The 27,690-nt window shown below is 48.7% G+C and overlaps 16 non-coding genes and 3 pseudogenes across 16 annotated transcripts; all 19 read left to right on the top strand.

Moving 5' to 3' along the window:
- The first annotated feature begins 303 nt into the window (after positions 1-303).
- On the top strand, positions 304-470 carry LOC122142155. The gene has a single exon (XR_006158389.1). It is a non-coding gene; the product is annotated as a U1 spliceosomal RNA (small nuclear RNA).
- Positions 471-1,419: 949 nt separating this feature from the next.
- Positions 1,420-1,610, top strand: LOC122142071. The gene has a single exon (XR_006158321.1). It is a non-coding gene; the product is annotated as a U2 spliceosomal RNA (small nuclear RNA).
- Positions 1,611-2,138: 528 nt separating this feature from the next.
- LOC122142141 lies at positions 2,139-2,302 on the top strand. The gene has a single exon (XR_006158375.1). It is a non-coding gene; the product is annotated as a U1 spliceosomal RNA (small nuclear RNA).
- A 960-nt stretch (positions 2,303-3,262) lies between these two features.
- On the top strand, positions 3,263-3,453 carry LOC122142073. Its single transcript, XR_006158323.1, has one exon. It is a non-coding gene; the product is annotated as a U2 spliceosomal RNA (small nuclear RNA).
- Positions 3,454-3,989: 536 nt separating this feature from the next.
- On the top strand, positions 3,990-4,153 carry LOC122142134. The gene has a single exon (XR_006158368.1). It is a non-coding gene; the product is annotated as a U1 spliceosomal RNA (small nuclear RNA).
- A 938-nt stretch (positions 4,154-5,091) lies between these two features.
- LOC122142068 lies at positions 5,092-5,282 on the top strand. The gene has a single exon (XR_006158318.1). It is a non-coding gene; the product is annotated as a U2 spliceosomal RNA (small nuclear RNA).
- Positions 5,283-5,808: 526 nt separating this feature from the next.
- On the top strand, positions 5,809-5,972 carry LOC122142124. The gene has a single exon (XR_006158358.1). It is a non-coding gene; the product is annotated as a U1 spliceosomal RNA (small nuclear RNA).
- Positions 5,973-6,909: 937 nt separating this feature from the next.
- LOC122142084 lies at positions 6,910-7,100 on the top strand. Its single transcript, XR_006158334.1, has one exon. It is a non-coding gene; the product is annotated as a U2 spliceosomal RNA (small nuclear RNA).
- Positions 7,101-7,625: 525 nt separating this feature from the next.
- LOC122142140 lies at positions 7,626-7,789 on the top strand. The gene has a single exon (XR_006158374.1). It is a non-coding gene; the product is annotated as a U1 spliceosomal RNA (small nuclear RNA).
- Positions 7,790-8,729: 940 nt separating this feature from the next.
- On the top strand, positions 8,730-8,918 carry LOC122142092. Its single transcript, XR_006158342.1, has one exon. It is a non-coding gene; the product is annotated as a U2 spliceosomal RNA (small nuclear RNA).
- Positions 8,919-9,432: 514 nt separating this feature from the next.
- LOC122142133 lies at positions 9,433-9,596 on the top strand. Its single transcript, XR_006158367.1, has one exon. It is a non-coding gene; the product is annotated as a U1 spliceosomal RNA (small nuclear RNA).
- Positions 9,597-15,706: 6,110 nt separating this feature from the next.
- On the top strand, positions 15,707-15,873 carry LOC122142097 (annotated as a pseudogene).
- Positions 15,874-16,399: 526 nt separating this feature from the next.
- LOC122142137 lies at positions 16,400-16,563 on the top strand. The gene has a single exon (XR_006158371.1). It is a non-coding gene; the product is annotated as a U1 spliceosomal RNA (small nuclear RNA).
- A 938-nt stretch (positions 16,564-17,501) lies between these two features.
- Positions 17,502-17,692, top strand: LOC122142067. The gene has a single exon (XR_006158317.1). It is a non-coding gene; the product is annotated as a U2 spliceosomal RNA (small nuclear RNA).
- Positions 17,693-18,213: 521 nt separating this feature from the next.
- On the top strand, positions 18,214-18,377 carry LOC122142132. The gene has a single exon (XR_006158366.1). It is a non-coding gene; the product is annotated as a U1 spliceosomal RNA (small nuclear RNA).
- Positions 18,378-24,785: 6,408 nt separating this feature from the next.
- LOC122142100 lies at positions 24,786-24,962 on the top strand (annotated as a pseudogene).
- Positions 24,963-25,477: 515 nt separating this feature from the next.
- On the top strand, positions 25,478-25,643 carry LOC122142152. The gene has a single exon (XR_006158386.1). It is a non-coding gene; the product is annotated as a U1 spliceosomal RNA (small nuclear RNA).
- Positions 25,644-26,280: 637 nt separating this feature from the next.
- LOC122142056 lies at positions 26,281-26,427 on the top strand (annotated as a pseudogene).
- A 925-nt stretch (positions 26,428-27,352) lies between these two features.
- LOC122142085 lies at positions 27,353-27,545 on the top strand. Its single transcript, XR_006158335.1, has one exon. It is a non-coding gene; the product is annotated as a U2 spliceosomal RNA (small nuclear RNA).
- Positions 27,546-27,690: the final 145 nt, after the last annotated feature.

Below are 27,690 nucleotides of genomic sequence, written 5' to 3'. Positions count from 1 at the left end.
GTCTGAGACACCCGATTCAGATCTTCGAGTCTCTACTAATGAGCTGATGATCTGAATCAGGTGTGTGTGTTTGATTAAGGTGACATAGAACACATTCATGCAGTGTTGGGGGGCCTCCAGGAACGCGGTTGGGAAACATTGATCTAAAACCAGGGTTGGGAAGCGTCGGCTCGTGCCAACGCTTGGCAGTTTGCAGGCCAGTAACGGAAGGCAGCCGTCCTTCCTTTGCTAGGGGCGGGGGTTCACCGTTGATGAGGACGGTAGAGACGGAAATGGTACCTCTGACTGGCCGCCTGGGCCTTCATACTTACCTGGCAGGGGAGACACCATGATCAAGAAGGCGGTTCACCCAGGGCGAGGCTCGTCCATTGCACTCCGGCTGTGCTGACCCCTGCGAATTCCCCAAATGTGGGAATCTCGACTGCATAATTTATGGTGGTGGTGGGGGACTGCGTTCGCGCTCTCCCCTGAAAGTGCTGGTTGAAAAAAGCAGATGGGTTTTTTTTCTCCTGATCTTTTTTTATACAAAGCGTTTGTTCTCGCTTACTTTTTTTTTTGGGCTTCTCAATGATCCAGAGAGCTGTTCAGAATGAGGACTTCCGTCCTATGCTTGGTATGGGTTTGCATGTGTGAAAAAAAAAAAAAAAAAAAAAAAAGTCACTTGCGCTCTTGAAAAATCGGCCCCTGGTGGGTTCAAATTTCTCACAGACCTCACTTTTCAAGTCGATCGGACTGACTGCTGCCGAGCTGTAGCTGTTTTCATGTCTGTTTGGTTGTGCTTTTTCATTTCCTTTTCCTTATTTTTTTTCAGCTTGCAGCGCCACCAAGTGGCCAGACGCAGCACCCTTTTTTCTCCTGACCACAGACTGAGCCCGTGCATAGGCGTGCCGATTTGGGTGACGTGATCTCATTCCTCTCTGGAGTTATAGCCATTTTAGCAACCTGGGCCACACGACCTTCGAACGTTTTGAGGGCCCCTCGCCAAGGTGGATGGAAATTTCCACTTTTTTTGGATGATTATTGACCGTCAGACTCCAGAGAATCTTTCTGTGCTGCTTTGGTTCGGACTGGGCCAAATACCTGGTGCGGTTTGCAAAAGAAGGTTTTCGACAAAATCCAAAATAGCCGAAAATTTCGCCAGAGCGACCTGCCAATTCGAGACCTGCCTCTCGTTCGGCTCGAGCCAAGGATTCCGATGACATGAGGCACGTGGCTCTGCGACAAACCGTTTGGGAGTTACGAGCGATGCCGTACTCTCCGCCGCAGCAGAGCCACCGTCGGGCCGATCGGGGCGAGGCTCGGTGACGTTGCAGACGGGGGAGGGTCCTACCGTCCCCCAGCGTTTCAGGTCTCCCTGACTTACCAAAGCCGCGATGGGCGTGGCCATGTCCCGCTTCCTCCCCGCTGCACCATTGCAGCATCGCTTCTCGGCCTTTTGGCTAAGATCAAGTGTAGTATCTGTTCTTATCAGTTTAATATCTGATACGTCCCCTACTCGGGGACTACATATTAAATTGATTTTTGGATCACGGAGCTGGAGCCGGGGCTTGCTCTGTTCACTCCACGCATCGGCCTGGTATTGCAGTGTCTCCAGGAACGGTGTGCTTCCCTTTTCAGGGATTGCTGCTTATTGTGATGAATAACAGAAAAAAAAGGAATGAGGGCTTTGTCTTGGCTCCCCCTGAGGTCTGCTCTTGCAGATGCCGTGGTTGCTGTTTTATTGAGAGTTCTCCTCGGATGCATCCACCTGAGGTCTTGGAGTCTTTCACTAACGAGCTGATGCATCGAATCAGGTGTGTTTGGTTAAAGGGAGTCATCTAAAACATATGAGACCCTTTGTCTGAGACACCCGATTCAGATCTTCGAGTCTCTACTAATGAGCTGATGATCTGAATCAGGTGTGTTTGATTAAGGTGACATAGAACACATTCATGCAGTGTTGGGGGGCCTCCAGGAACGCGGTTGGGAAACACTGATCTAAAACCAGGGTTGGGAAGCGTCGGCTCGTGCCAACGCTTGGCAGTTTGCAGGCCAGTAACGGAAGGCAGCCGTCCTTCCTTTGCTAGGGGCGGGGGGTTCACCGTTGATGAGGACGGTAGAGACGGAAATGGTACCTCTGACTGGCCGCCTGGGCCTTCATACTTACCTGGCAGGGGAGACACCATGATCAAGAAGGCGGTTCACCCAGGGCGAGGCTCGTCCATTGCACTCCGGCCGTGCTGACCCCTGCGAATTCCCCAAATGTGGGAATCTCGACTGCATAATTTATGGTGGTGGGGGACTGCGTTCGCGCTCTCCCCTGAAAGTGCTGGTTGAAAAGACGCAGATGGGTTTTTTCTCCCGATCTTTTTTTATACAAAGCGTTTGTTCTCGCTTACATTTTTTCGGGTTCTCAATGAGTCCAGAGAGCTGTTCAGACTGAGGACTTCCGTCCTATGCTTGATATGGGTTGTGCATGTGTGAGAGAAAAAAAAAAAGTGTAAAAAAAAAAAAAGTCACTTGCGCTCTTGAAAAATCGGCCCCTGGTGGGTTCAAATTTCTCACAGACCTCACTTTTCAAGTCGATCGGACTGACTGCTGCCGAGCCTGTAGCTGTTTTCATGTCTGTTTGGTTGTGCCTTTTTCATTTCCCTTTTCATTTTTTTTCAGCTTGCAGCGCCACCAAGTGGCCAGACGCAGCACCCTTTTTTTCTCCTGACCACAGACTGAGCCCGTGCATAGGCGTGCCGATTTTGGTTGAAGTGATCTCATTCCTCTCTGGAGTTATAGCCATTTTAGCAACCTGGGCCACACGACCTTCGAACGTTTTGAGGGCCCCTCGCCAAGGTGGATGGAAATTTCCACTTTTTTTGGATGATTATTGACCGTCAGACTCCAGAGAATCTTTCTGTGCTGCTTTGGTTCGGACTGGGCCAAATACCTGGTGCCGGTTTGCAAAAGAAGGTTTTCGACAAAATCCAAAATAGCCGAAAATTTCGCCAGAGCGACCTGCCAATTCGAGACCTGCCTCTCGTTCGGCTCGAGCCAAGGATTCCGATGACATGAGGCACGTGGCTCTGCGACGAAAACCGTTTGGGAGTTACGAGCGATGCCGTACTCTCCGCCGCAGCAGAGCCACCGTCGGGCCGATCGGGGCGAGGCTCGGTGACGTTGCAGACGGGGGAGGGTCCTACCGTCCCCCAGCGTTTCAGGTCTCCCTGACTTACCAAAGCCGAGATGGGCGTGGCCATGTCCCGCTTCCTCCCCGCTGCACCATTGCAGCATCGCTTCTCGGCCTTTTGGCTAAGATCAAGTGTAGTATCTGTTCTTATCAGTTTAATATCTGATACGTCCCCTACCCGGGGACTACATATTAAATTGATTTTTGGATCACGGAGCTGGAGCCGGGGCTTGCTCTGTTCACTCCACGCATCGGCCTGGTATTGCAGTGTCTCCAGGAACGGTGTGCTTCCCTTTTCAGGGATTGCTGCTTATTGTGATGAATAACAGAAAAAAAAGGAATGAGGGCTTTGTCTTGGCTCCCCCTGAGGTCTGCTCTTGCAGATGCCGTGGTTGCTGTTTTATTGAGAATTCTCCTCGGATGCATCCACCTGAGGTCTTGGAGTCTTTCACTAACGAGCTGATGCATCGAATCAGGTGTGTTTGGTTAAAGGGAGTCATCTAAAAAAACATATGAGACCCTTTGTCTGAGACACCCGATTCAGATCTTCGAGTCTCTACTAATGAGCTGATGATCTGAATCAGGTGTGTTTGATTAAGGTGACATAGAACACATTCATGCAGTGTTGGGGGGCCTCCAGGAACGCGGTTGGGAAACACTGATCTAAAACCAGGGTTGGGAAGCGTCGGCTCGTGCCAACGCTTGGCAGTTTGCAGGCCAGTAACGGAAGGCACCCGTCCTTCCTTTCCTGGAGGGGGGGCGGAGGGCTAACCGTTGGTGAGGATGGTAGAGATGCAAATCAGACCTCTGGCTGACCGCCTGGGCCTTCATACTTACCTGGCAGGGGAGACACCATGATCAAGAAGGCGGTTCACCCAGGGCGAGGCTCGTCCATTGCACTCCGGCCGTGCTGACCCCTGCGAATTCCCCAAATGTGGGAATCTCGACTGCATAATTTATGGTAGTGGGGGACTGCGTTCGCGCTCTCCCCTGAAAGTGCTGGTTGAAAAAAGCAGATGGTTTTTTTTCTCCCGATCTTTTTTTATACAAAGCGTTTGTTCTGGCTTACTTTTCGGCTTCTCAATGATCCAGAGAGCTGTTCAGAATGAGGACTTCCGTCCTATGCTTGGTATGGGTTGTGCGTGTGTGAGAAAAACAAAAAAAAAGAGTCACTTGCGCTCTTGAAAAATCGGCCCCTGGTGGGTCAAATTTCTCACAGACCTCACTTTTCAAGTCGATCGGACTGACTGCTGCCGAGCTGTAGCTGTTTTCATGTCTGTTTTGGTTGTGCAGTTTCATTTCGTTTCCCTTTTTTTTTCAGCTTGCAGCGCCACCAAGTGGCCAGACGCAGCACCCTTTTTTCTCCTGACCACAGACTGAGCCCGTGCATAGGCGTGCCGATTTGGGTGACGTGATCTCATTCCTCTCTGGAGTTATAGCCATTTTAGCAACCTGGGCCACACGACCTTCGAACGTTTTGAGGGCCCCTCGCCAAGGTGGATGGAAATTTCCACTTTTTTTGGATGATTATTGACCGCCAGACTCCAGAGAATCTTTCTGTGCTGCTTTGGTTCGGACTGGGCCAAATACCTGGTGCTGGTTTGCAAAAGAAGGTTTTCGACAAAATCCCAAATAGCCGAAAATTTCGCCCAGAGCGACCTGCCAATTCGAGACCTGCCTCTCGTTCGGCTCGAGCCAAGGATTCCGATGACATGAGGCACGTGGCTCTGCGACAAACCGTTTGGTAGTTACGAGCGATGCCGTACTCTCCGCCGCAGCAGAGCCACCGTCGGGCCGATCGGGGCGAGGCTCGGTGACGTTGCAGACGGGGGAGGGTCCTACCGTCCCCCAGCGTTTCAGGTCTCCCTGACTTACCAAAGCCGAGATGGGCGTGGCCATGTCCCGCTTCCTCCCCGCTGCACCATTGCAGCATCGCTTCTCGGCCTTTTGGCTAAGATCAAGTGTAGTATCTGTTCTTATCAGTTTAATATCTGATACGTCCCCTACCCGGGGACTACATATTAAATTGATTTTTGGATCACGGAGCTGGAGCCGGGGCTTGCTCTGTCCACTCCACGCATCGGCCTGGTATTGCAGTGTCTCCAGGAACGGTGTGCTTCCCTTTTCAGGGATTGCTGCTTATTGTGATGAATGACAGAAAAAGGAATGAGGCCTTTGTCCTGGCTCCCCCTGAGGTCTGCTCTTGCAGATGCCGTGGTTGCTGTTTTATTGAGAATTCTCCTCGGATGCATCCACCTGAGGTCTTGGAGTCTTTCACTAACGAGCTGATGCATCGAATCAGGTGTGTTTTGGTTAAAGGGAGTCATCTAAAACATATGAGACCCTTTGTCTGAGACACCGATTCAGATCTTCGAGTCTCTTCTAATGAGCTGATGATCTGAATCAGGTGTGTTTGATTAAGGTGACATAGAACACATTCATGCAGTGTTGGGGGGCCTCCAGGAACGCGGTTGGGAAACACTGATCTAAAACCAGGGTTGGGAAGCATCGGCTCGTGCCAACGCTTGGCAGTTTGCAGGCCAGTAACGGAAGGCAGCCGTCCTTCCTTTGCTAGGGGCGGCGGGGTTCACCGTTGATGAGGACGGTAGAGACGGAAATGGTACCTCTGACTGGCCGCCTGGGCCTTCATACTTACCTGGCAGGGGAGACACCACGATCAAGAAGGCGGTTCACCCAGGGCGAGGCTCGTCCATTGCACTCCGGCCGTGCTGACCCCTGCGAATTCCCCAAATGTGGGAATCTCGACTGCATAATTTATGGTAGTGGGGGACTGCGTTCGCGCTCTCCCCTGAAAGTGCTGGTTGAAAAAAGCAGATGGGTTTTTTTTCCCGATCTTTTTTTATACAAAGCGTTTGTTCTCGCTTACATTTTGGGCTTCTCAATGATCCAGAGAGCTGTTCAGAATGAGGACTTCCGTCCTATGCTTGATATGGGTTGTGCATGTGTGAAAGGCTGTTGTAAAAAAAAAAAAAAGTCACTTGCGCTCTTGAAAAAACCGGCCCCTGGTGGACACAGACCTCACTTTTCAAGTCGATCGGACTGACTGCTGCCGAGCTGTAGCTGTTTTCATGTCTGTTTGGTTGTGCAGTTTAATTTCCTTTTCCCTTTTTTTTCAGCTTGCAGCGCCACCAAGTGGCCAGACGCAGCACCTTTTTTTCTCCTGACCACAGACTGAGCCCGTGCATAGGCGTGCCGGATTTGGGGTGAAGTGATCTCATTCCTCTCTGGAGTTATAGCCATTTTAGCAACCTGGGCCACACGACCTTCGAACGTTTTGAGGGCCCCTCGCCAAGGTGGATGGAAATTTCCACTTTTTTTGGATGATTATTGACCGTCAGACTCCAGAGAATCTTTCTGTGCTGCTTTGGTTCGGACTGGGCCAAATACCTGGTGCTGGTTTGCAAAAGAAGGTTTTCGACAAAATCCCAAATAGCCGAAAATTTCGCCAAAGCGACCTGCCAATTCGAGACCTGCCTCTCGTTCGGCTCGAGCCAAGGATTCCGATGACATGAGGCACGTGGCTCTGCGACAAACCGTTTGGGAGTTACGAGCGATGCCGTACTCTCCGCCGCAGCAGAGCCACCGTCGGGCCGATCGGGGCGAGGCTCGGTGACGTTTGCAGACGGGGGAGGGTCCTACCGTCCCCCAGCGTTTCAGGTCTCCCTGACTTACCAAAGCCGAGATGGGCGTGGCCATGTCCCGCTTCCTCCCCGCTGCGCCATTGCGGCATCGCTTCTCGGCCTTTTGGCTAAGATCAAGTTTAGTATCTGTTCTTATCAGTTTAATATCTGATACGTCCCCTACCCGGGGACTACATATTAAATTGATTTTTGGATCACGGAGCTGGAGCCGGGGCTTGCTCTGTCCACTCCACGCATCGGCCTGGTATTGCAGTGTCTCCAGGAACGGTGTGCTTCCCTTTTCAGGGATTGCTGCTTATTGTGATGAATAACAGAAAAAAAGGAATGAGGGCTTTGTCCTGGCTCCCCCTGAGGTCTGCTCTTGCAGATGCCGTGGTTGCTGTTTTATTGAGAATTCTCCTCGGATGCATCCACCTGAGGCCTTGGAGTCTTTCACTAACGAGCTGATGCATCGAATCAGGTGTGTCTGGTTAAAGAGGGAGTCATCTAAAAAATGAGACCCTTTGTCTGACAACCGATTCAGATCTTCGAGTCTCTTCTAATGAGCTGATGATCTGAATCAGGTGTGTTTGATTAAGGTGACATAGAACACATTCATGCAGTGTTGGGGGGCCTCCAGGAACGCGGTTGGGAAACACTGATCTAAAACCAGGGTTGGGAAGCATCGGCTCGTGCCAACGCTTGGCAGTTTGCAGGCCAGTAACGGAAGGCAGCCGTCCTTCCTTTGCTAGGGGCGGGGGGTTCACCGTTGATGAGGACGGTAGAGACGGAAATGGTACCTCTGACTGGCCGCCTGGGCCTTCATACTTACCTGGCAGGGGAGACACCATGATCAAGAAGGCGGTTCACCCAGGGCGAGGCTCGTCCATTGCACTCCGGCCGTGCTGACCCCTGCGAATTCCCCAAATGTGGGAATCTCGACTGCATAATTTATGGTGGTGGGGGACTGCGTTCGCGCTCTCCCCTGAAAGTGCTGGTTGAAAAAAGCAGATGGGTGTTTTCTCCCGATCTTTTTTTATACAAAGCGTTTGTTCTCGCTTACATTTTTGGGCTTCTCAATGATCCAGAGAGCTGTTCAGAATGAGGACTTCCGTCCTATGCTTGATATGGGTTGTGCATGTGAGAAGAGAATAAAAAAAAAAAAAAAAAAAGAGTCACTTGCGCTCTTGAAAAACCGGCCCCTGGTGGGGTCAGACCTCACTTTTCAAGTCGATCGGACTGACTGCTGCCGAGCTGTAGCTGTTTTCATGTCTGTTTGGTTGTGCAGTTTCATTTCCTTTTCATTTTTTTTTTCAGCTTGCAGCGCCACCAAGTGGCCAGACGCAGCACCCTTTTTTCTCCTGACCACAGACTGAGCCCGCGCATAGGCGTGCCGATTCGGGTGAAGTGATCTCATTCCTCTCTGGAGTTATAGCCATTTTAGCAACCTGGGCCACACGACCTTCGAACGTTTTGAGGGCCCCTCGCCAAGGTGGATGGAAATTTCCACTTTTTTTGGATGATTATTGACCGTCAGACTCCAGAGAATCTTTCTGTGCTGCTTTGGTTCGGACTGGGCCAAATACCTGGTGCTGGTTTGCAAAAGAAGGTTTTCGACAAAATCCCAAATAGCCGAAAATTTCGCCAGAGCGACCTGCCAATTCGAGACCTGCCTCTCGTTCGGCTCGAGCCAAGGATTCCGATGACATGAGGCACGTGGCTCTGCGACAAAAACCGTTTGGGAGTTACGAGCGATGCCGTACTCTCCGCCGCAGCAGAGCCACCGTCGGGCCGATCGGGGCGAGGCTCGGTGACGTTGCAGGCGGGGGAGGGTCCTGCCGTCCCCCAGCGTTTCAGGTCTCCCTGACTTACCAAAGCCGAGATGGGCGTGGCCATGTCCCGCTTCCTCCCCGCTGCACCATTGCAGCATCGCTTCTCGGCCTTTTGGCTAAGATCAAGTGTAGTATCTGTTCTTATCAGTTTAATATGATACGTCCCCTACCCGGGGACTACATATTAAATTGATTTTTGGATCACGGAGCTGGAGCCGGGGCTTGCTCTGTCCACTCCACGCATCGGCCTGGTATTGCAGTGTCTCCAGGAACGGTGTGCTTCCCTTTTCAGGGATTGCTGCTTATTGTGATGAATAACAGAAAAAAAGGAACGAGGGCTTTGTCCTGGCTCCCCCTGAGGTCTGCTCTTGCAGATGCCGTGGTTGCTGTTTTATTGAGAATTCTCCTCGGATGCATCCACCTGAGGCCTTGGAGTCTTTCACTAACGAGCTGATGCATCGAATCAGGTGTGTCTGGTTAAAGGGAGTCATCTAAAACAGATGAGAGACACCCGATTCAGATCTTCGAGTCTCTTCTAATGAGCTGATGATCTGAATCAGGTGTGTTTGATTAAGGTGACATAGAACACATTCATGCAGTGTTGGGGGGCCTCCAGGAACGCGGTTGGGAAACACTGATCTAAAACCAGGATTGGGAAGCATCGGCTCGTGCCAACGCTTGGCAGTTTGCAGGCCAGTAACGGAAGGCAGCCGTCCTTCCTTTGCTAGGGGCGGGGGTTCACCGTTGATGAGGACGGTAGAGACGGAAATGGTACCTCTGACTGGCCGCCTGGGCCTTCATACTTACCTGGCAGGGGAGACACCATGATCAAGAAGGCGGTTCACCCAGGGCGAGGCTCGTCCATTGCACTCCGGCCGTGCTGACCCCTGCGAATTCCCCAAATGTGGGAATCTCGACTGCATAATTTATGGTAGTGGGGGACTGCGTTCGCGCTCTCCCCTGAAAGTGCTGGTTGAAAAAAGCAGATGGGTTTTTTCTCCCGATCTTTTTTTATACAAAGCGTTTGTTCTCGCTTACCTTTTTTTTGGGCTTCTCAATGATCCAGAGAGCTGTTCAGAATGAGGACTTCCGTCCTATGCTTGATATGGGTTGTGCATGTGTGAAGAAAAAAAAAAAAAAAAAAAAAAGAGTCACTTGCGCTCTTGAAAAACCGGCCCCTGGTGGTCAAAGACCTCACTTTTCAAGTCGATCGGACTGACTGCTGCCGAGCTGTAGCTGTTTTCATGTCTGTTTGGTTGTGCCTTTTTTCATTTCCTTTTCCCTTTTTTTTCAGCTTGCAGCGCCACCAAGTGGCCAGACGCAGCACCCTTTTTTCTCCTGACCACAGACTGAGCCCGTGCATAGGCGTGCCGATTTGGGTGAAGTGATCTCATTCCTCTCTGGAGTTATAGCCATTTTAGCAACCTGGGCCACACGACCTTCGAACGTTTTGAGGGCCCCTCGCCAAGGTGGATGGAAATTTCCACTTTTTTTTGGATGATTATTGACCGTCAGACTCCAGAGAATCTTTCTGTGCTGCTTTGGTTCGGACTGGGCCAAATACCTGGTGCTGGTTTGCAAAAGAAGGTTTTCGACAAAATCCCAAATAGCCGAAAATTTCGCCAGAGCGACCTGCCAATTAGACCTGCCTCTCGTTCGGCTCGAGCCAAGGATTCCGATGACATGAGGCACGTGGCTCTGCGACAAACCGTTTGGGAGTTACGAGCGATGCCGTACTCTCCGCCGCAGCAGAGCCACCGTCGGGCCGATCGGGGCGAGGCTCGGTGACGTTGCAGGCGGGGGAGGGTCCTACCGTCCCCCAGCGTTTCAGGTCTCCCTGACTTACCAAAGCCGAGATGGGCGTGGCCATGTCCCGCTTCCTCCCCGCTGCGCCATTGCGGCATCGCTTCTCGGCCTTTTGGCTAAGATCAAGTGTAGCGACGATGGCTATGTCGAGAGGAGATGGTACTTTGCCGGCCATGATGGCGCGGTTGAAGAATACTGTACGGATTCAAGTGCTTCAGAATGCTGTCCAGTCTGTAAAGGAAAACTTCAGGAGGGAATTTGTGGTCGTGGATGTCTTGAAAGGAGTCTTCAATGTAGCAGCCTCATCAGTGTTCTGTCTCCAGGATTTTACAGCAGTAGGATTTATGGATCTGACCTTCTTCAATCTAACGGACTGTGTGAGTTTTTTTGAGTCTTGGGGGAAGAAAAAGCACAAGCTGTTGGAAGGATTGAGTTTGCACCCATTGTTTGCACAGGATTACTTACCTCTCACAATCCATCTGTATAATCCTTTTGTTGAGGATGCGGAGGTAATGACTTTCCTTGAGAGGCACTGTGAGGCTGTGAAAGGAGGTGAGCGTGTGAGGGATCGGTTTGGGATCTGGACTGGGAAGAGGCGTTTTTTTTTGTGAAGCTCCGGGTGGATTCAGCAGTCCCTGGAAGCCTGGTTCACCTACCGGGGTCCATTTCCATTGGGCCTAACAGGGGCTTTCTCTACTACCCTGGGCAGCCCGTGTATTGCAGGAGATGTGGAGGAGAAGGACACGTTAAAACAGACTGTATAGGACAGCGTTGTCGGTTTTGTGGGAAGACAGACCACGTTGCTTCGGCCTGCCCCGCACCAAAGCTCTGTAGCCTTTGCGGCAAGGCCGATCATCTTTACCGTACCTGTCCATCAAGAAACAGGTCATATGCGAGCATATTAAAGGAAGGTGATGATCTGCAGGCAGACCTGGATGCCATTCTTAGCAGTCTACCAGCAGAAAGGGAGGGGCATCTGCAACAAGCGACAGGTGCGAATGATCAGAGAAGTATGAGTGCATCAAGTCAGGAGTGTGCTGGTGTGAAGGAACAAGCGGATGGAGCCGTGGGGGATCTGATATCTTTGTCCCTGGATGGAAAGGAGGTAAAAGGAGTGGTATCGGAGCGGCAGCTTAATCCGTCTCCGGGATGGGCAGATCTGGACTTCACAGAGGTGCTTTCTGAGGTGTTGGAGGTGGATAAGGAGCAGACCATTTTGGAGCCTGCAACTGGATCAACCCACCAACGAGAGACAGTTCATAGTGGGTCAAAGATGGAGATTGCAGCAGAATCAGCATCTGGGACTGGCCGTCGCAGAGCCTGGAGGGAGGCTAGTGACCCTGATAATGGGGAAATATGCAAATACAGCAAACTGGAGAGCTCTGTAAGTCAGGACTCTGTGGGTCAAGATTGTAATGAGGAGGGCTCTGAAGGTAAAGAGAATGAGGAGGGGGGGATAAGCACTGGGTGGGTGGATAGTATTGAAGAGGAAGAGGAAGAGGGAGGGGAAGAAATGATAGCGGAATCTGGGGAATGGTCTGAAGTGGTTTCAAGGAGGGTAAAGGGAGGAAGGGGAAGAAGAGAATGTGGGAAAAATGGGGAGGAATAAGGGGGAAGTGGGATGGGGAAGTATTGTGGGCGATAAGGGGGCTTTTGGAGGGTGTCTAAGGGTTTTCAATGGGGCTGTTAAGAGTGGCAACTTTTAATGTAAGAGGACTGAAAATGGCAGAACGCCGGGCAGCAGTTTTCTTTTCTGTTAAAGATTTATATTATGATGTTTTGTTTTTACAAGAATGTCACTTGGAGAATGAAAGGGATGTGGAGAGGTTTTCGAAGGACTGGACTTGGGGACCATCCTTTTGGGGAGTGGGGAATGTGAAGGCGGATGGGGTGGGGATTTTATTCTTTTCCTGGGAGGTGATAGTTGAAACATCTGGGGTGATTGTTCCAGGGAGGGTGATGTTTGTGGATGCAAGATGGAGGGGGGTGGCCTTACGGTTCATAAATGTGTATGCGCCCAGTAAGCGAGATGAGAGGGAAGGTTTTTTGGGGAAAATTTTTCCATTATTATATACGAACCGGCTGGTGGTCTTGGCAGGGGATTTTAATATGTCCTTAGAGAAAAGTTCTGGGGGGGAATTGGCAGGGGTTATTAAAAGTTTTGGATTACAAGATTCAGGTCAGACAGCTGGAGGGGAGGGTTTAGGTTATACATGGTGGAACAGTAGGCAGGAGGCGTCGCGGTTGGATTATATAATTTTTTCAAAGTCTGTTAAAGTTAGTAGCTACACAAGGCAGCCAATGTGGTGTTCAGATCATTGTTTAGTTGGGGCTGGGGCAGAGGTGGAAGCAGGGCAAAGGGGTCGGGGGAAGTGGAGGATGAATGTAACATACCTCCAAGACCAAACCTTTTGTAAGGTTTTCCGGGTATTATATGCTGGGTGGTGCAATTTAAAAGGATTCTACCAGTCACATTCTGACTGGTGGGAAGGGGTGAAGGAGAGGATATGTTTTTTTGCAGGGCATGGGGTTTAGCTTTGGGGAAGGCTAAGCGGAATCAAGTGCGTCAATGGACTAAAGAATTGCAAATTTTATGCTCTCAAGGTCTATTGAGCACTGTGCAAGGGTGGAAGAAAGCCAAACTCTTGCAGGATTCTTTGAATGAACATTATAGAGGGGGAAGCACAGAAGTTTGTTATGCAGTCAGGTATATGTCAGCGTGTGTTAGATGAAAGGCCTACAAAGTTTTTTTTCTTTTCTACTGTGAAGGGCAGGCAGAAGCGTAGCAGTATGGAATGTTTAAATACAGAGAAGGGTAAGGTTTACTCAGTTGAAGGAATGCTGAAGGCTTCAGTTGCCTTTTATAAGCAGCTGTTTGCGGATAGAGAAAGAAGAGAGTCAACGGCGGAGGGGTTTCTAGAGGATCTGGACAGGACCTTGGAGGAAGTGGAGGCAGGCAGGTTAGAGAAGGAGGTCACCTTGAAGGAAGTAGAGGTAGCAGTTAAGTCCTTGAAGAGAGGCACGTCTCCAGGTGGTGATGGCCTACCGGCTGAATTTTATCAAGCCTTTTTGCCTTTAGTAGGCCCTGAACTGATTAAAGTTTATCAGGAAAGTCTGGATGTGGGGAAATTGCCTTTGTCTATGAGGAGGGGGTTGGTGACCCTCCTGCATAAGAAAAATAGTAAAGAGGATTTGGCAAATTGGCGGCCAATAACCTTACTTACTACCGATTATAAGATTCTGGCGAAAGTCTTAACCTTACGGCTTAAGGGGGTATTAGATTTGGTGGTTCATCAAGATCAAACTTGTGGGGTCCCAGGAAGATCAGGCAGCCTCAATTTAGTTTTGATCCGGGATTTGATCAGTTGGGCTGAGCAACGTCAGCTTCCTTTGGCAATCCTGAGCCTTGACCAGGAAAAGGCCTTTGATAGGGTTAGCCATTCTTTTTTGTGGTCAGTGTTGGAGAAGCTTGGGTTTGGCCCAGGGTTCAGAGCCTGGGTCCAGCTTTTGTATAGCGAGGCTTTCAGTCAGATTAGGATAAACGGATTCTATTCTGAACCAGTGAAACAGTTGGGTGGTGTGAGGCAAGGGTGTCCTTTGTCACCCTTATGCTATATACTGTCTTTAGAGCCTCTGATTAGTCGGCTACGATTAACAGCAGCTTTGACTGGTGTAGTGATGCCAGGTGGAGGAGGGATAAGGGCAAAAGTGTTAGCTTACGCAGATGATATGACAGTCTTTTTGACCACTGAAAAAGATTTTGTAGTGACAGGAGAGATTTTGCATAGTTTTTCTGAAGCCACTGGTGCCAAGATAAACATCAGTAAATCTTCAGTGATGTTTGTAGGACGGTGGAGTAAGAGGACTGTGGTTCCAGGAGGGTATACCTTGTGTCAGGATGGTATTAAAATTTTGGGTGTTCGTTTTTTCAAGGTGAATAGTGCACAACAAAATTGGGAGGGGTTGTTGGAATCTTTACAATCTAAAGTAAACCGGTGGAGTGTAAGGGATCTGTCACTATGGGGTAGAGTACAGGTAGTGAAGGCAGATGTGTTGCCCAGTATTAATCATCTGGCTTACGTTTTTCCCCTACCTTTTTGGCAGGGGAGAAGAATGGAGAAGTTGATTTTTTCTTTTATTTGGAGAGGGAGGACTGAGTTAGTATCAAGGGCGCAGATGTTTCGTCCTCTGGGTGAGGGAGGCAGAGGGGTGCCGTGCCTCCATTGGAAGGTTACGGCTTTGTTTATTGCATTTGCAGCTCGCCTAGTGGTACAGGCTCTGGAGCATAAAGCACATGTGTTGGCTCACTTTTGGTTGGGCTGGCCTTTGAGGCATTTAATAGGGTGGAGTAATAGGGTGCCTTGGTCACTGGATAGGCCTGAACATTATAAAGTGGCGGCAGACATCATTAAAGGGAATCCTTGGTGCTTGGAAGAGTCACTGTTGTTAAATCATAGGAAGCTGTATGAGAGGTTGAAGGAGAGCTCAGTTAAGGAAGCTAGAGGGGCAGGGCCTCCAATTGAAGTGAACTGGTTGTCCTTGCAACCAGATTATTTGGTAGGGAGGTGTAGGGATGTGAACTGGTTGGCAGCATTAGGGAGGCTCCCAGTACGGGAGCGTTTATATAGGCATGGTCAGGGCAGATCTCCTTTGTGCCCAGTGGGTTGCGGAGGAGAAGAGACAATTGAGCACGCCTTGTGGTCATGTCCAGGAGCAGTGGCTTTATGGCAAGCAGTCACTGGGTGGTGGAGAGAGTGGGGAGGACCACTGATTACCCGGGACTTAGTGTTGTATGGAGTAGGGTTGGGAAATATAGAGAAGGATCAGAGAAGAGTAGTATGGGTTACTATCTCAGAAGGGAAGCGTATCTTATGGGACTGGCGACTAAGGTGCCTGAGGAAGCAGTTGCCTGGTTTAGAACCTCAAAAGTTATTTTCAACACTTATGGCAAGTTTGGTGAAAGAGGTAAATGGGTATAAGGTCGTTTATGGGGAGGAGAGGATGAGGGCTGTATGGGGGGGACTCCCTCGGGTAGGGGTGGGATAAAGTCTTAGGTGTTAAAAATCTAGTACTGGTTATGAGGCGCTGATTGTAATGTGTTGTATCTTCACTTTATATGAAATGATTTTTGAGTTCGGAATGATTTTTGAGTTCTGTAGGCTTGGACATGTATGTTCAAACTGAAAATGTGTATGCCTTTGTTACAAGTGGTTAATTTGTAAATTTGTATGAGTGTATGGATTTAATAAAAAAAAAAAAAAAAAAAAATTTTTTGTAAGAATCTGTTCTTATCAGTTTAATATCTGATACGTCCCCTACCCGGGGACTACATATTAAATTGATTTTTGGATCACGGAGCTGGAGCCGGGGCTTGCTCTGTCCACTCCACGCATCGGCCTGGTATTGCAGTGTCTCCAGGAACGGTGTGCTTCCCTTTTCAGGGATTGCTGCTTATTGTGATGAATAACACAAAAAAAAGGAATGAGGGCTTTGTCCTGGCTCCCCCTGAGGTCTGCTCTTGCAGATGCCGTGGTTGCTGTTTTATTGAGAATTCTCCTCGGATGCATCCACCTGAGGCCTTGGAGTCTTTCACTAACGAGCTGATGCATCGAATCAGGTGTGTCTGGTTAAAGGGAGTCATCTAAAACATATGAGACCCTTTGTCTGAGACACCCGATTCAGATCTTCGAGTCTCTTCTAATGAGCTGATGATCTGAATCAGGTGTGTTTGATTAAGGTGACACAGACACATTCATGCAGTGTTGGGGGGCCTCCAGGAACGCGGTTGGGAAACACTGATCTAAAACCAGGGTTGGGAAGCATCGGCTCGTGCCAACGCTTGGCAGTTTGCAGGCCAGTAACGGAAGGCAGCCGTCCTTCCTTTGCTAGGGGCGGGGGTTCACCGTTGATGAGGACGGTAGAGACGGAAATGGTACCTCTGACTGGCCGCCTGGGCCTTCATACTTACCTGGCAGGGGAGACACCATGATCAAGAAGGCGGTTCACCCAGGGCGAGGCTCGTCCATTGCACTCCGGCCGTGCTGACCCCTGCGAATTCCCCAAATGTGGGAATCTCGACTGCACAATTTATGGTAGTGGGGGACTGCGTTCGCGCTCTCCCCTGAAAGTGCTGGTTGAAAAAAGCAGATGGGTTTTTTCTCCCGATCTTTTTTTATACAAAGCGTTTGTTCTCGCTTACATTTTTGGGCTTCTCAATGATCCAGAGAGCTGTTCAGAATGAGGACTTCCGTCCTATGCTTGATATGGGTTGTGCATGTGTGAGAGAGAGAAAAAAAAAAAAAAAAAAAGAGTCACTTGCGCTCTTGAAAAACCGGCCCCTGGTGGTCAGACCTCACTTTTCAAGTCGATCGGACTGACTGCTGCCGAGCTGTAGCTGTTTTCATGTCTGTTTGGTTGTGCAGTTTCATTTCGTTGTCCCTTTTTTTTCAGCTTGCAGCGCCACCAAGTGGCCAGACGCAGCACCCTTTTTTTTTCTCCTGACCACAGACTGAGCCCGTGCATAGGCGTGCCGATTTGGGTGGCGTGATCTCATTCCTCTCTGGAGTTATAGCCATTTTAGCAACCTGGGCCACACGACCTTCGAACGTTTTGAGGGCCCCTCGCCAAGGTGGATGGAAATTTCCACTTTTTTTGGATGATTATTGACCGTCAGACTCCAGAGAATCTTTCTGTGCTGCTTTGGTTCGGACTGGGCCAAATACCTGGTGCTGGTTTGCAAAAGAAGGTTTTCGACAAAATCCCAAATAGCCGAAAATTTCGCCAGAGCGACCTGCCAATTCGAGACGTGCCTCTCGTTCGGCTCGAGCCAAGGATTCCGATGACATGAGGCACGTGGCTCTGCGACAAACCGTTTGGGAGTTACGAGCGATGCCGTACTCTCCGCCGCAGCAGAGCCACCGTCGGGCCGATCGGGGCGAGGCTCGGTGACGTTGCAGGCGGGGGAGGGTCCTACCGTCCCCCAGCGTTTCAGGTCTCCCTGACTTACCAAAGCCGAGATGGGCGTGGCCATGTCCCGCTTCCTCCCCGCTGCACCATTGCGGCATCGCTTCTCGGCCTTTTGGCTAAGATCAAGTGTAGTATCTGTTCTTATCAGTTTAATATCTGATACGTCCCCTACCCGGGGACTACATATTAAATTGATTTTTGGATCACGGAGCTGGAGCCGGGGCTTGCTCTGTCCACTCCACGCATCGGCCTGGTATTGCAGTGTCTCCAGGAACGGTGTGCTTCCCTTTTCAGGGATTGCTGCTTATTGTGATGAATGACAGAAAAAGGAATGAGGCCTTTGTCCTGGCTCCCCCTGAGGTCTGCTCTTGCAGATGCCGTGGTTGCTGTTTTATTGAGAATTCTCCTCGGATGCATCCACCTGAGGCCTTGGAGTCTTTCACTAACGAGCTGATGCATCGAATCAGGTGTGTTTGGTTAAAGGGAGTCATCTAAAACAGAGACCCTTTGTCTGAGACACCCGATTCAGATCTTCGAGTCTCTTCTAATGAGCTGATGATCTGAATCAGGTGTGTTTGATTAAGGTGACACAGAACACATTCATGCAGTGTTGGGGGGCCTCCAGGAACGCGGTTGGGAAACACTGATCTAAAACCAGGGTTGGGAAGCGTCGGCTCGTGCCAACGCTTGGCAGTTTGCAGGCCAGTAACGGAAGGCAGCCGTCCTTCCTTTGCTAGGGGCGGGGGTTCACCGTTGATGAGGACGGTAGAGACGGAAATGGTACCTCTGACTGGCCGCCTGGGCCTTCATACTTACCTGGCAGGGGAGACACCATGATCAAGAAGGCGGTTCACCCAGGGCGAGGCTCGTCCATTGCACTCCGGCCGTGCTGACCCCTGCGAATTCCCCAAATGTGGGAATCTCGACTGCATAATTTATGGTAGTGGGGGACTGCGTTCGCGCTCTCCCCTGAAAGTGCTGGTTGAAAAAAGCAGATGGCTTTTTTTCTCCCGACCTTTTTTTATACAAAGCGTTTGTTCTCGCTTACATTTTTGGGCTTCTCAATGATCCAGAGAGCTGTTCAGAATGAGGACTTCCGTCCTATGCTTGATATATGGGTTGTGCATGTGTGAGAAAAAAAAAAAAAAAAAAAGAGTCACTTGCGCTCTTGAAAAACCGGCCCCTGGTGGTCAGACCTCACTTTTTCACAGTCGACTTTTCAAAGTCGATCGGACTGACTGCTGCCGAGCTGTAGCTGTTTTCATGTCTGTTTGGTTGTGCAGTTTCATTTCCTTTTCCCTTTTTTTTCAGCTTGCAGCGCCACCAAGTGGCCAGACGCAGCACCCTTTTTTCTCCTGACCACAGACTGAGCCCGTGCATAGGCGTGCCGATTTGGGTGACGTGATCTCATTCCTCTCTGGAGTTATAGCCATTTTAGCAACCTGGGCCACACGACCTTCGAACGTTTTGAGGGCCCCTCGCCAAGGTGGATGGAAATTTCCACTTTTTTTGGATGATTATTGACCGTCAGACTCCAGAGAATCTTTCTGTGCTGCTTTGGTTCGGACTGGGCCAAATACCTGGTGCTGGTTTGCAAAAGAAGGTTTTCGACAAAATCCCAAATAGCCGAAAATTTCACCAGAGCGACCTGCCAATTCGAGACCTGCCTCTCGTTCGGCTCGAGCCAAGGATTCCGATGACATGAGGCACGTGGCTCTGCGACAAACCGTTTGGGAGTTACGAGCGATGCCGTACTCTCCGCCGCCGCAGCAGAGCCACCGTCGGGCCGATCGGGGCGAGGCTGGTGACGTTGCAGACGGGGGAGGGTCCTACCGTCCCCCAGCGTTTCAGGTCTCCCTGACTTACCAAAGCCGAGATGGGCGTGGCCATGTCCCGCTTCCTCCCCGCTGCGCCATTGCGGCATCGCTTCTCGGCCTTTTGGCTAAGATCAAGTGTAGCCTGAGGTCCGGACTGCGATCGCCCCTGAGAGTATCAAGACCCACTCTTTTCCATAGTGTGGGTTCATAATCGCTCAGAGGTAGAAGGTTTCCATCTTTCTGTTGCAGCAGCGGTGTTTCAGTGGATAAGGTAAGAGAAAGCCTTTTTTAATTATTTGTTGGTCTGTTTTCTTATTCTGTGGTTTTATTGGGAATTTTAACAGTGTAAAAGTTACTCCTCAGTGGTGTCTCCACTATGGCGGCTTCTCATGCCGGCCAGCGGAGGCACCACAGTGTACGCTTTTCTTTTTTAGAGAAAGATGGTAAGCTCTTGGAAATGTCTAGATTAGACTTTTCTAGGAAATACATTCAGAAATTGTTATGCTTCACCCCAGCAGATTTAAATTGTATTTTGACGCTACCTTTTAACAAGGGTTTTGATGTTAGTTTTAAAAATGGGGCACTGTTAACAAACTTCTGGCACAAGTTCGAAAATGTTAAAACCCAATTCCCCATGTTTAAAGTTGAGAAACTGACGGACAATACACACAAAGTTGTTATTGTCAAGATGTTCAATGAAATGGTAAATGGGGAAGACATTTGCATGTGGTTGGGGAGATTCTGCACTGTGAAAAGCCAGGCTATGAAGGTGCTAGATGAGGATGGTATCTGGAATTGTTCCTGGAGGGTCCCCATCAAACAATGGGAAGATCCTCAAGGCTTCCAGGGCCTGAAACATCTACCATCAATGGTAGTTTTGGGTGAAAACAGAGGCTACATATATTACCAAGGTATGCCCAAACTATGTAGGAGATGTGGGGAGTTTGGACACTTGGTAGAGGCATGCCTGAAAGTTATATGTAACAAGTGTAGAGAAATTGGGCATATTTTCGAGGACTGTCCCAATGGCAGGAAGTGCAATCTCTGTGGAGACAATGCTCATCTCTACAGAGACTGCCCTAAGTCTTTTGCCAACAGAGTTAAAGCAAATAAAATGGTGGCAATAACAAACATGGATGTTGCTAACGAGGGGGCGGAGCCCAAAGATTTGAATTTTCAGAGAGGTCGGGTGAGTGGCGGAGAAGGAAAGGAGGCGGGACCAATTACAGAAGAGATGGCTCCAGATGAGATAGTGGAGGACAATGAAGTAGGACAAGTAAATAAAGAACAGGAAAAAATAACACATTTTGAACAGGAACAACCAGGTGAGTTACAAGACACTTTTATGCATGTTAAACCGTCGAAAAAAAGAGGAGCAAAATCCCCTCTCATGAAGGAAATTGGGAAAAAAGACAGAGTTGACCAGCTGTCTGGATCATCATCATCCTCAAGTGATCTAGACAGACTGTTCCCCACAAATGTAGCTAATGAAATCTCCTTTTTGTCAATAGAGCTGAAAACATCAACCCCCAGAGCTACTGGAAGTAGTTCTGAAGGAAGTCAGTCCCAAATTCCAGATTCCCACTTCATGGAATCAAAGGAGGGGTCGGATTTACAAGATATAGCCTCCTTGTCCAGAGAGGAAAATACATAGTTTTTTAGTTTGGGGTTTTATCGATCTTTCTAAATAATGTTTAAAATGTTTTACCTGTTTTTTTACACAATCCTAATGACGACCCTCACTATTGCCACACTCAATGTGAGAAGTGTGAGGTCTCCAATTCGTGCACAGTCCATTTTATCCTTTTTAAGCACATTTCCAGCAGATATGTTTTTATTACAAGAATGTGCTATCCCCTTTTTAAAAAATTACAACAAGTGGGCTGAGGAATGGCCACATGGTCCCTCAATGTGGAGCGGGTCTAATTCAAATAAGGCAGATGGGGTGGCCCTCTTGGTTAAAAATCCGCATGTTTTGGTAAAGGGGAGCACAGTGGTGAGGGACGGACGAATTCTTTTAATAAAGGCATCCTTTTTAGGAAGAGAATTCAAGGTTTTAAATATTTATGGACACACGGAGAAAAATGACAGGTATGACCTTTTTAAAGAAGCGCAGTCTCACCTTTTAGGGAGGAAGCCTACAATTTTAGCTGGGGATTTTAATTGTGTGATAAATAAGGAAGATAGAAGAGGTGCAGGGGAAAATTTTAGGGAAGACAAGACATCCTTTTTATTACGAGACTTAGTGAAAGATTTTAAATTGACTGACGCCTATAAAACTATGCATCCAGGGAAGTGTGGCTACACCTGGTTCAGTGGAGATGACACAAAGGCTTCCCGAATAGACTATGTCTTTTTTAGAGACCTGGGTCTGGAGGATGCTAGATTGACCCCCCTTTTTTTCTCAGATCACTCTATGCTTTCATGCACTTTCTCACTTCCCCCAGGTGTGACTATAGGTAAGGGGTTATGGAAATTAAACTGCTCTTTGTTAGAAGATAAGAGTATAGTAAAGGGATACAAAGAGCAGTATTGTAAGTGGCAAACACTACAAGACTTCTTTGAATCACGGGCACAGTGGTGGGAGATGGTGAAGGGAAGGACACAGACATATTTTAAACAGGCAGGGAGAAAAAAAAAAGAAAAAGAAAAAAGACAGATGGTGGGACTGCAAAGAAGATTACAGCGTTATTTTGATTTTAGGAACCAAGGTCTAGATTTCAATGATGAAATAAAAGAAGTACAAAAAGAAATGTTAAAGATAGCTGAAAGGGAAAGTAAGGGAATCATACTTAGGAGCAAGGAAAGGAACATTGAAGAAGGGGAAAAATGCACTAGGTATTTTTTCAAAAAAATTCTAAATAAAAGTGGTGCAATAATAAAACTAAAAAACACAAAAGGAGAAGAAAAGACAAAAACAGAAGATATCCTAGAAATAGTTGAAGACTTTTATGAAGAACTCTACAAGGAAAAAGTGACTGAAAATGAGGTTTTAAAAGAAGTATTGACTTTTATAGAGAAAACTATAAAAGACGGCACTAGTCTAAATAAGGATTTTGTCCCTTTTGAGTTAGACAAAGTTTTAAAGAATTTTAAGAAAGGTAAGACCCCTGGAGCTGACGGACTACCTTTGGAATTTTATGAGACCTTTTGGGACATTTTAAAACAAGATTTGATGACCGTTTTTAATGACCTAGATGACCTTGACTCACTCCCAGATAGTTTTAGGTTGGGAATCATGACTCTTTTGTACAAAAAAAATGACAAGACGGATTTAAAAAACTGGAGACCCATAACTTTGTTAAACATGGATTGTAAAATTTTTAGCAAACTTTTAACAACCCGAATGTCGACTTTTTTAACAGATTTGATACACCCGGACCAAGCCTGTGCAGTCCCAGGGAGGAAGATCACGGACAGCCTCGTACTGATTAGAGATGTTATCTGTCACGCGAGAGACAGGAATATTAGATTATTAGCACTAAATTTAGACTTTGAAAAAGCTTTTGATCGGGTCTCGCAACGGTACTTATTTCAAGTACTTGAAAAAATGGGATTTCCTGGGAGGTTCTTAAAGTGGGTGGGCTTGCTTTACAGTGACATAACAAGCAAGATTCTGATAAATGGGAACCTCTCAAAAGCAATAAAGATATGCAGTGGCGTCCGTCAGGGGTGCCCGTTATCTCCTCTCCTATATGTGGCAGGTATTGAACCATTAGCACAGGCCTTGCGAAGGGATGTATGGATCAAAGGACTGACCATCCCAGGGACCAGAGGACTGACAGCAAAGACAGTTTTATACATGGATGATATTAACCTTTTATGCACTGACATTGTATCAGTTAGGAGAACTATGGACATAACTGACTGGTTTGGGAGGGCTGCGGGAGCAAGATTAAATAGAGACAAGACCAGGATACAATTTTTTGGTCCCTGGGAACGCTCAGAGATAGATAACGTTACTGACATTCGACACGAAACAGACCTTAAGATTTTAGGAGTCAATTTTGACAAGGATGGGGGAGGAAATGGAAACTGGGAAGAGCTAATGAAAAAAACAAGACAAAGATTGAGTTTTTGGGGACTTAGAAATTTGACTCTAGAAGGAAAGATTTTAATCATAAAGGCCATGATTTTACCTCTGTTTTTATTGGTGTGCTCTGTGTTTATCCCCCCCAGACCCCTGTTCCTTGCTTTGGATCGAGCAATTTTCCACTTCCTGTGGGGTTCCGGGTGGGAGAGGCTTCGGAGAGAGGAGATGAAAAGATCCACCAGAAATGGAGGGAAAGGAGTGCCAGACATGAACCTGTTCTTAGGAGCAAAATACACAGCTTTGCATATCAAATATGCAACATCTGTTTCCAGTCATAAAACTGTCGCTTTAGCCCGTTATGGGATGGGGTCCTTTTTAAGAGCCAAAAGAATGCTACCAGTAGACCAGACAGTCCCACTTGCTTTTCACCCCCCTCCAGCATATGCCTTTATTACAAAGTTTTTAAGACGGTTCAAACTTGAAAATGAAAAGATGGAAATTTTAACTAACCACCGTGCTATGATCTCTATTGTGCAGGGCCGGGAACAGGTTTGCCCCATAAAGGGCCTCTCTTTGGTGGAGGCAAAGAGAGTCTGGCATAATGTGTCTCACCCAGCCCTTCGGAACAGACACCGGGACCTGGCGTGGATGGCTGCCCATGAGATCCTCCCGGTCAGGGCTGTGATGTACTCCCGAGGAATGTCGAAGAACCAACTATGCCCGCGGCCCGGGTGTGGCAGGCCCGAGACCGTGAGGCACGCTCTCTGGGAGTGCAGCGTCGTGAGAAACCTGTGGGCAAAAGCTGGCCCCCAGCAATTCCCGTACCTGCCACCAGGGGGGGTCCCCGACTACAGAACAACACTGACAGGAGAGGTGAGCCAGGAAGGAATGCCAGCCCAACTTCTCACTGCCACCTGGCTCACCATAAACTGCATAAAAGATGCCATCTGGACCTCCAGAAACCTGGTGGTGGGAAAACGCATGCAGGTGTCCGTCCACTCCATCATACAGTTAGCCAAATACAGGCTACAGGAGTACACCGCATGGCGATATTCGGATGAGGGGGTCAGAGCCTCACATGAAAAGGTTTCCACGGCCACAGACCCTGACTGCCCGTAGATGCCCCCAGTTGCACGAGGAGCAGCGGTGCCGTGGTTGCAGAGGATCTCCGCTGGGGTCATGGAGCTGGGTCCCGGTGCTTTGTTTTGGGGGGCTGAAGGGACAGGAAATTCCCCTTTCCCCCTTCTTCCCTCTTCCCACGTGCATATAGGAGTATGGCTGGAGTGGTTGTGGGAGTCTACAGATTAAATATGGTCTCCTTGTTTTAATACTTTGGACTTCATATGTAAACTCCCTTGAATTCCTTCATGTCATGGTTTTAATACCCCTGGGCCTATTTTTTTCCCCACTCTCATTACCCCTTCCTCTGATGGGTTTTAAACTATGCTATTACATTTTAAACAAAAAAGTTTTGACTCTGTTTCCCTTGTAAGATATACAATTATGTATGTAAATTGTTGATGAAACAATAAAAATTATAGAAAGAAAAAAAAATCTGTTCTTATCAGTTTAATATCTGATACGTCCCCTACCCGGGGACTACATATTAAATTGATTTTTGGATCACGGAGCTGGAGCCGGGGCTTGCTCTGTCCACTCCACGCATCGGCCTGGTATTGCAGTGTCTCCAGGAACGGTGTGCTTCCCTTTTCAGGGATTGCTGCTTATTGTGATGAATAACAGAAAAAAAGGAATGAGGGCTTTGTCCTGGCTCCCCCTGAGGTCTGCTCTTGTATTTGTCGTGGTTGCTGTTCTATTGAGAATTCTCCTCGGATGCATCCACCTGAGGCCTTGGAGTCTTTCACTAACGAGCTGATGCATCGAATCAGGTGTGTCTGGTTAAAGGGAGTCATCTAAAACACAATGACTTACAACCGATTCAGATCTTCGAGTCTCTTCTAATGAGCTGATGATCTGAATCAGGTGTGTTTGATTAAGGTGACATAGAACACATTCATGCAGTGTTGGGGGGCCTCCAGGAACGCGGTTGGGAAACACTGATCTAAAACCAGGGTTGGGAAGCGTTGGCTCGTGCCAACGCTTGGCAGTTTGCAGGCCGGTAACGGAAGGCAGCCGTCCTTCATTTGCTAGGGGCGGCGCTTCACCGTTGATGAGGACGGTAGAGACGGAAATGGTACCTCTGACTGGCCGCCTGGGCCTTCATACTTACCTGGCAGGGGAGAGACACCATGATCAAGAAGGCGGTTCACCCAGGGCGAGGCTCGTCCATTGCACTCCGGCCGTGCTGACCCCTGCGAATTCCCCAAATGTGGGAATCTCGACTGCATAATTTATGGTAGCGGGGGACTGCGTTCGCGCTCTCCCCTGAAAGTGCTGGTTGAAAAAAGCAGATGGGTTTTTTCTCCCGATCTTTTTTTATACAAAGCGTTTGTTCTCGCTTACTTTTCGGGTTCTCAATGATCCAGAGAGCTGTTCAGACTGAGGACTTCCGTCCTATGCTTGATATGGGTTGTGCATGTGTGAGAGAAAAAAAAAAAAAAAAAGAGTCACTTGCGCTCTTGAAAAACCGGCCCCTGGTGGTCAGACCTCACTTTTCAAGTCGATCGGATTGACTGCTGCCGAGCTGTAGCTGTTTTCATGTCTGTTTGGTTGTGCAGTTTCATTTCGTTTTCCTTTTTTTTTCAGCCTGCAGCGCCACCAAGTGGCCAGACGCAGCACCCTTTTTTTCTCCTGACCACAGACTGAGCCCGTGCATAGGCGTGCCGATTTGGGTGAAGTGATCTCATTCCTTTCTGGAGTTATAGCCATTTTAGCAACCTGGGCCACACGACCTTCGAACGTTTTGAGGGCCCCTCGCCAAGGTGGATGGAAATTTCCACTTTTTTTGGATGATTATTGACCGTCAGACTCCAGAGAATCTTTCTGTGCTGCTTTGGTTCGGACTGGGCCAAATACCTGGTGCTGGTTTGCAAAAGAAGGTTTTCGACAAAATCCCAAATAGCCGAAAATTTCGCCAGAGCGACCTGCCAATTCGAGACCTGCCTCTCGTTCGGCTCGAGCCAAGGATTCCGATGACTGCGAATTCCCCAAATGTGGGAATCTCGACTGCATAATTTATGGTAGTGGGGGACTGCGTTCGCGCTCTCCCCTGAAAGTGCTGGTTGAAAAAAGCAGATGGGATTTTTTTCTCCCGATCTTTTTTTATACAAAGCGTTTGTTCTCGCTTACTTTTCGGCTTCTCAATGATCCAGAGAGCTGTTCAGAATGAGGACTTCCGTCCTATGCTTGATATGGGTTGTGCATGTGTGAGAGAAAAAAAAAAGAGTCACTTGCGCTCTTGAAAAACCGGCCCCTGGTGGTCAGACCTCACTTTTCAAGTCGATCGGACTGACTGCTGCCGAGCTGTAGCTGTTTTCATGTCTGTTTGGTTGTGCAGTTTCATTTCGTTTTCCCTTTTTTTCAGCCTGCAGCGCCACCAAGTGGCCAGACACAGCACCCTTTTTTTCTCCTGACCACAGACTGAGCCCGTGCATAGGCGTGCCGATTTGGGTGACGTGATCTCATTCCTTTCTGGAGTTATAGCCATTTTAGCAACCTGGGCCACACGACCTTCAAACGTTTTGAGGGCCCCTCGCCAAGATTAATGGAAATTTCCACTTTTTTTGGATGATTATTGACCGTCAGACTCCAGAGAATCTTTCTGTGCTGCTTTGGTTCGGACTGGGCCAAATACCTGGTGCTGGTTTGCAAAAGAAGGTTTTCGACAAAATCCCAAATAGCCGAAAATTTCGCCAGAGCGACCTGCCAATTCGAGACCTGCCTCTCGTTCGGCTCGAGCCAAGGATTCCGATGACATGAGGCACGTGGCTCTGCGACAAACCGTTTGGGAGTTACGAGCGATGCCGTACTCTTGACATGAGGAGCGTGGCTATGGTAGGGACGGTTGGGGCGAGTCTCGGTGACGTTGCAGACGGGGGAGGGTCCTACCGTCCCCCAGCGTTTCAGGTCTCCCTGACTTACCAAAGCCGAGATGGGCGTGGCCATGTCCCGCTTCCTCCCCGCTGCACCATTGCAGCATCGCTTCTCGGCCTTTTGGCTAAGATCAAGTGTAGTATCTGTTCTTATCAGTTTAATATCTGATACGTCCCCTATCCGGGGACTACATATTAAATTGATTTTTGGATCACGGAGCTGGAGCCGGGGCTTGTTCTCTGTCCACTCCACGCATCGGCCTGGTATTGCAGTGTTTCCAGGAACGGTGTGCTTCCCTTTTCAGGGATTGCTGCTTATTGTGATGAATAACAGAAAAAAAAGGAATGAGGGCTTTGTCCTGGCTCCCCCTGAGGTCTGCTCTTGTAGATGCCGTGGTTGCTGTTTTATTGAGAATTCTCCTCGGATGCATCCACCTGAGGCC

Source organism: Cyprinus carpio, chromosome B23 (genome assembly GCF_018340385.1).
Source record: "Cyprinus carpio isolate SPL01 chromosome B23, ASM1834038v1, whole genome shotgun sequence".
Classification (NCBI taxonomy): domain Eukaryota; kingdom Metazoa; phylum Chordata; class Actinopteri; order Cypriniformes; family Cyprinidae; genus Cyprinus; species Cyprinus carpio.
Note: the sequence above shows the minus strand (reverse complement) of the source record. Positions and strands in the feature narration are given on the sequence as shown.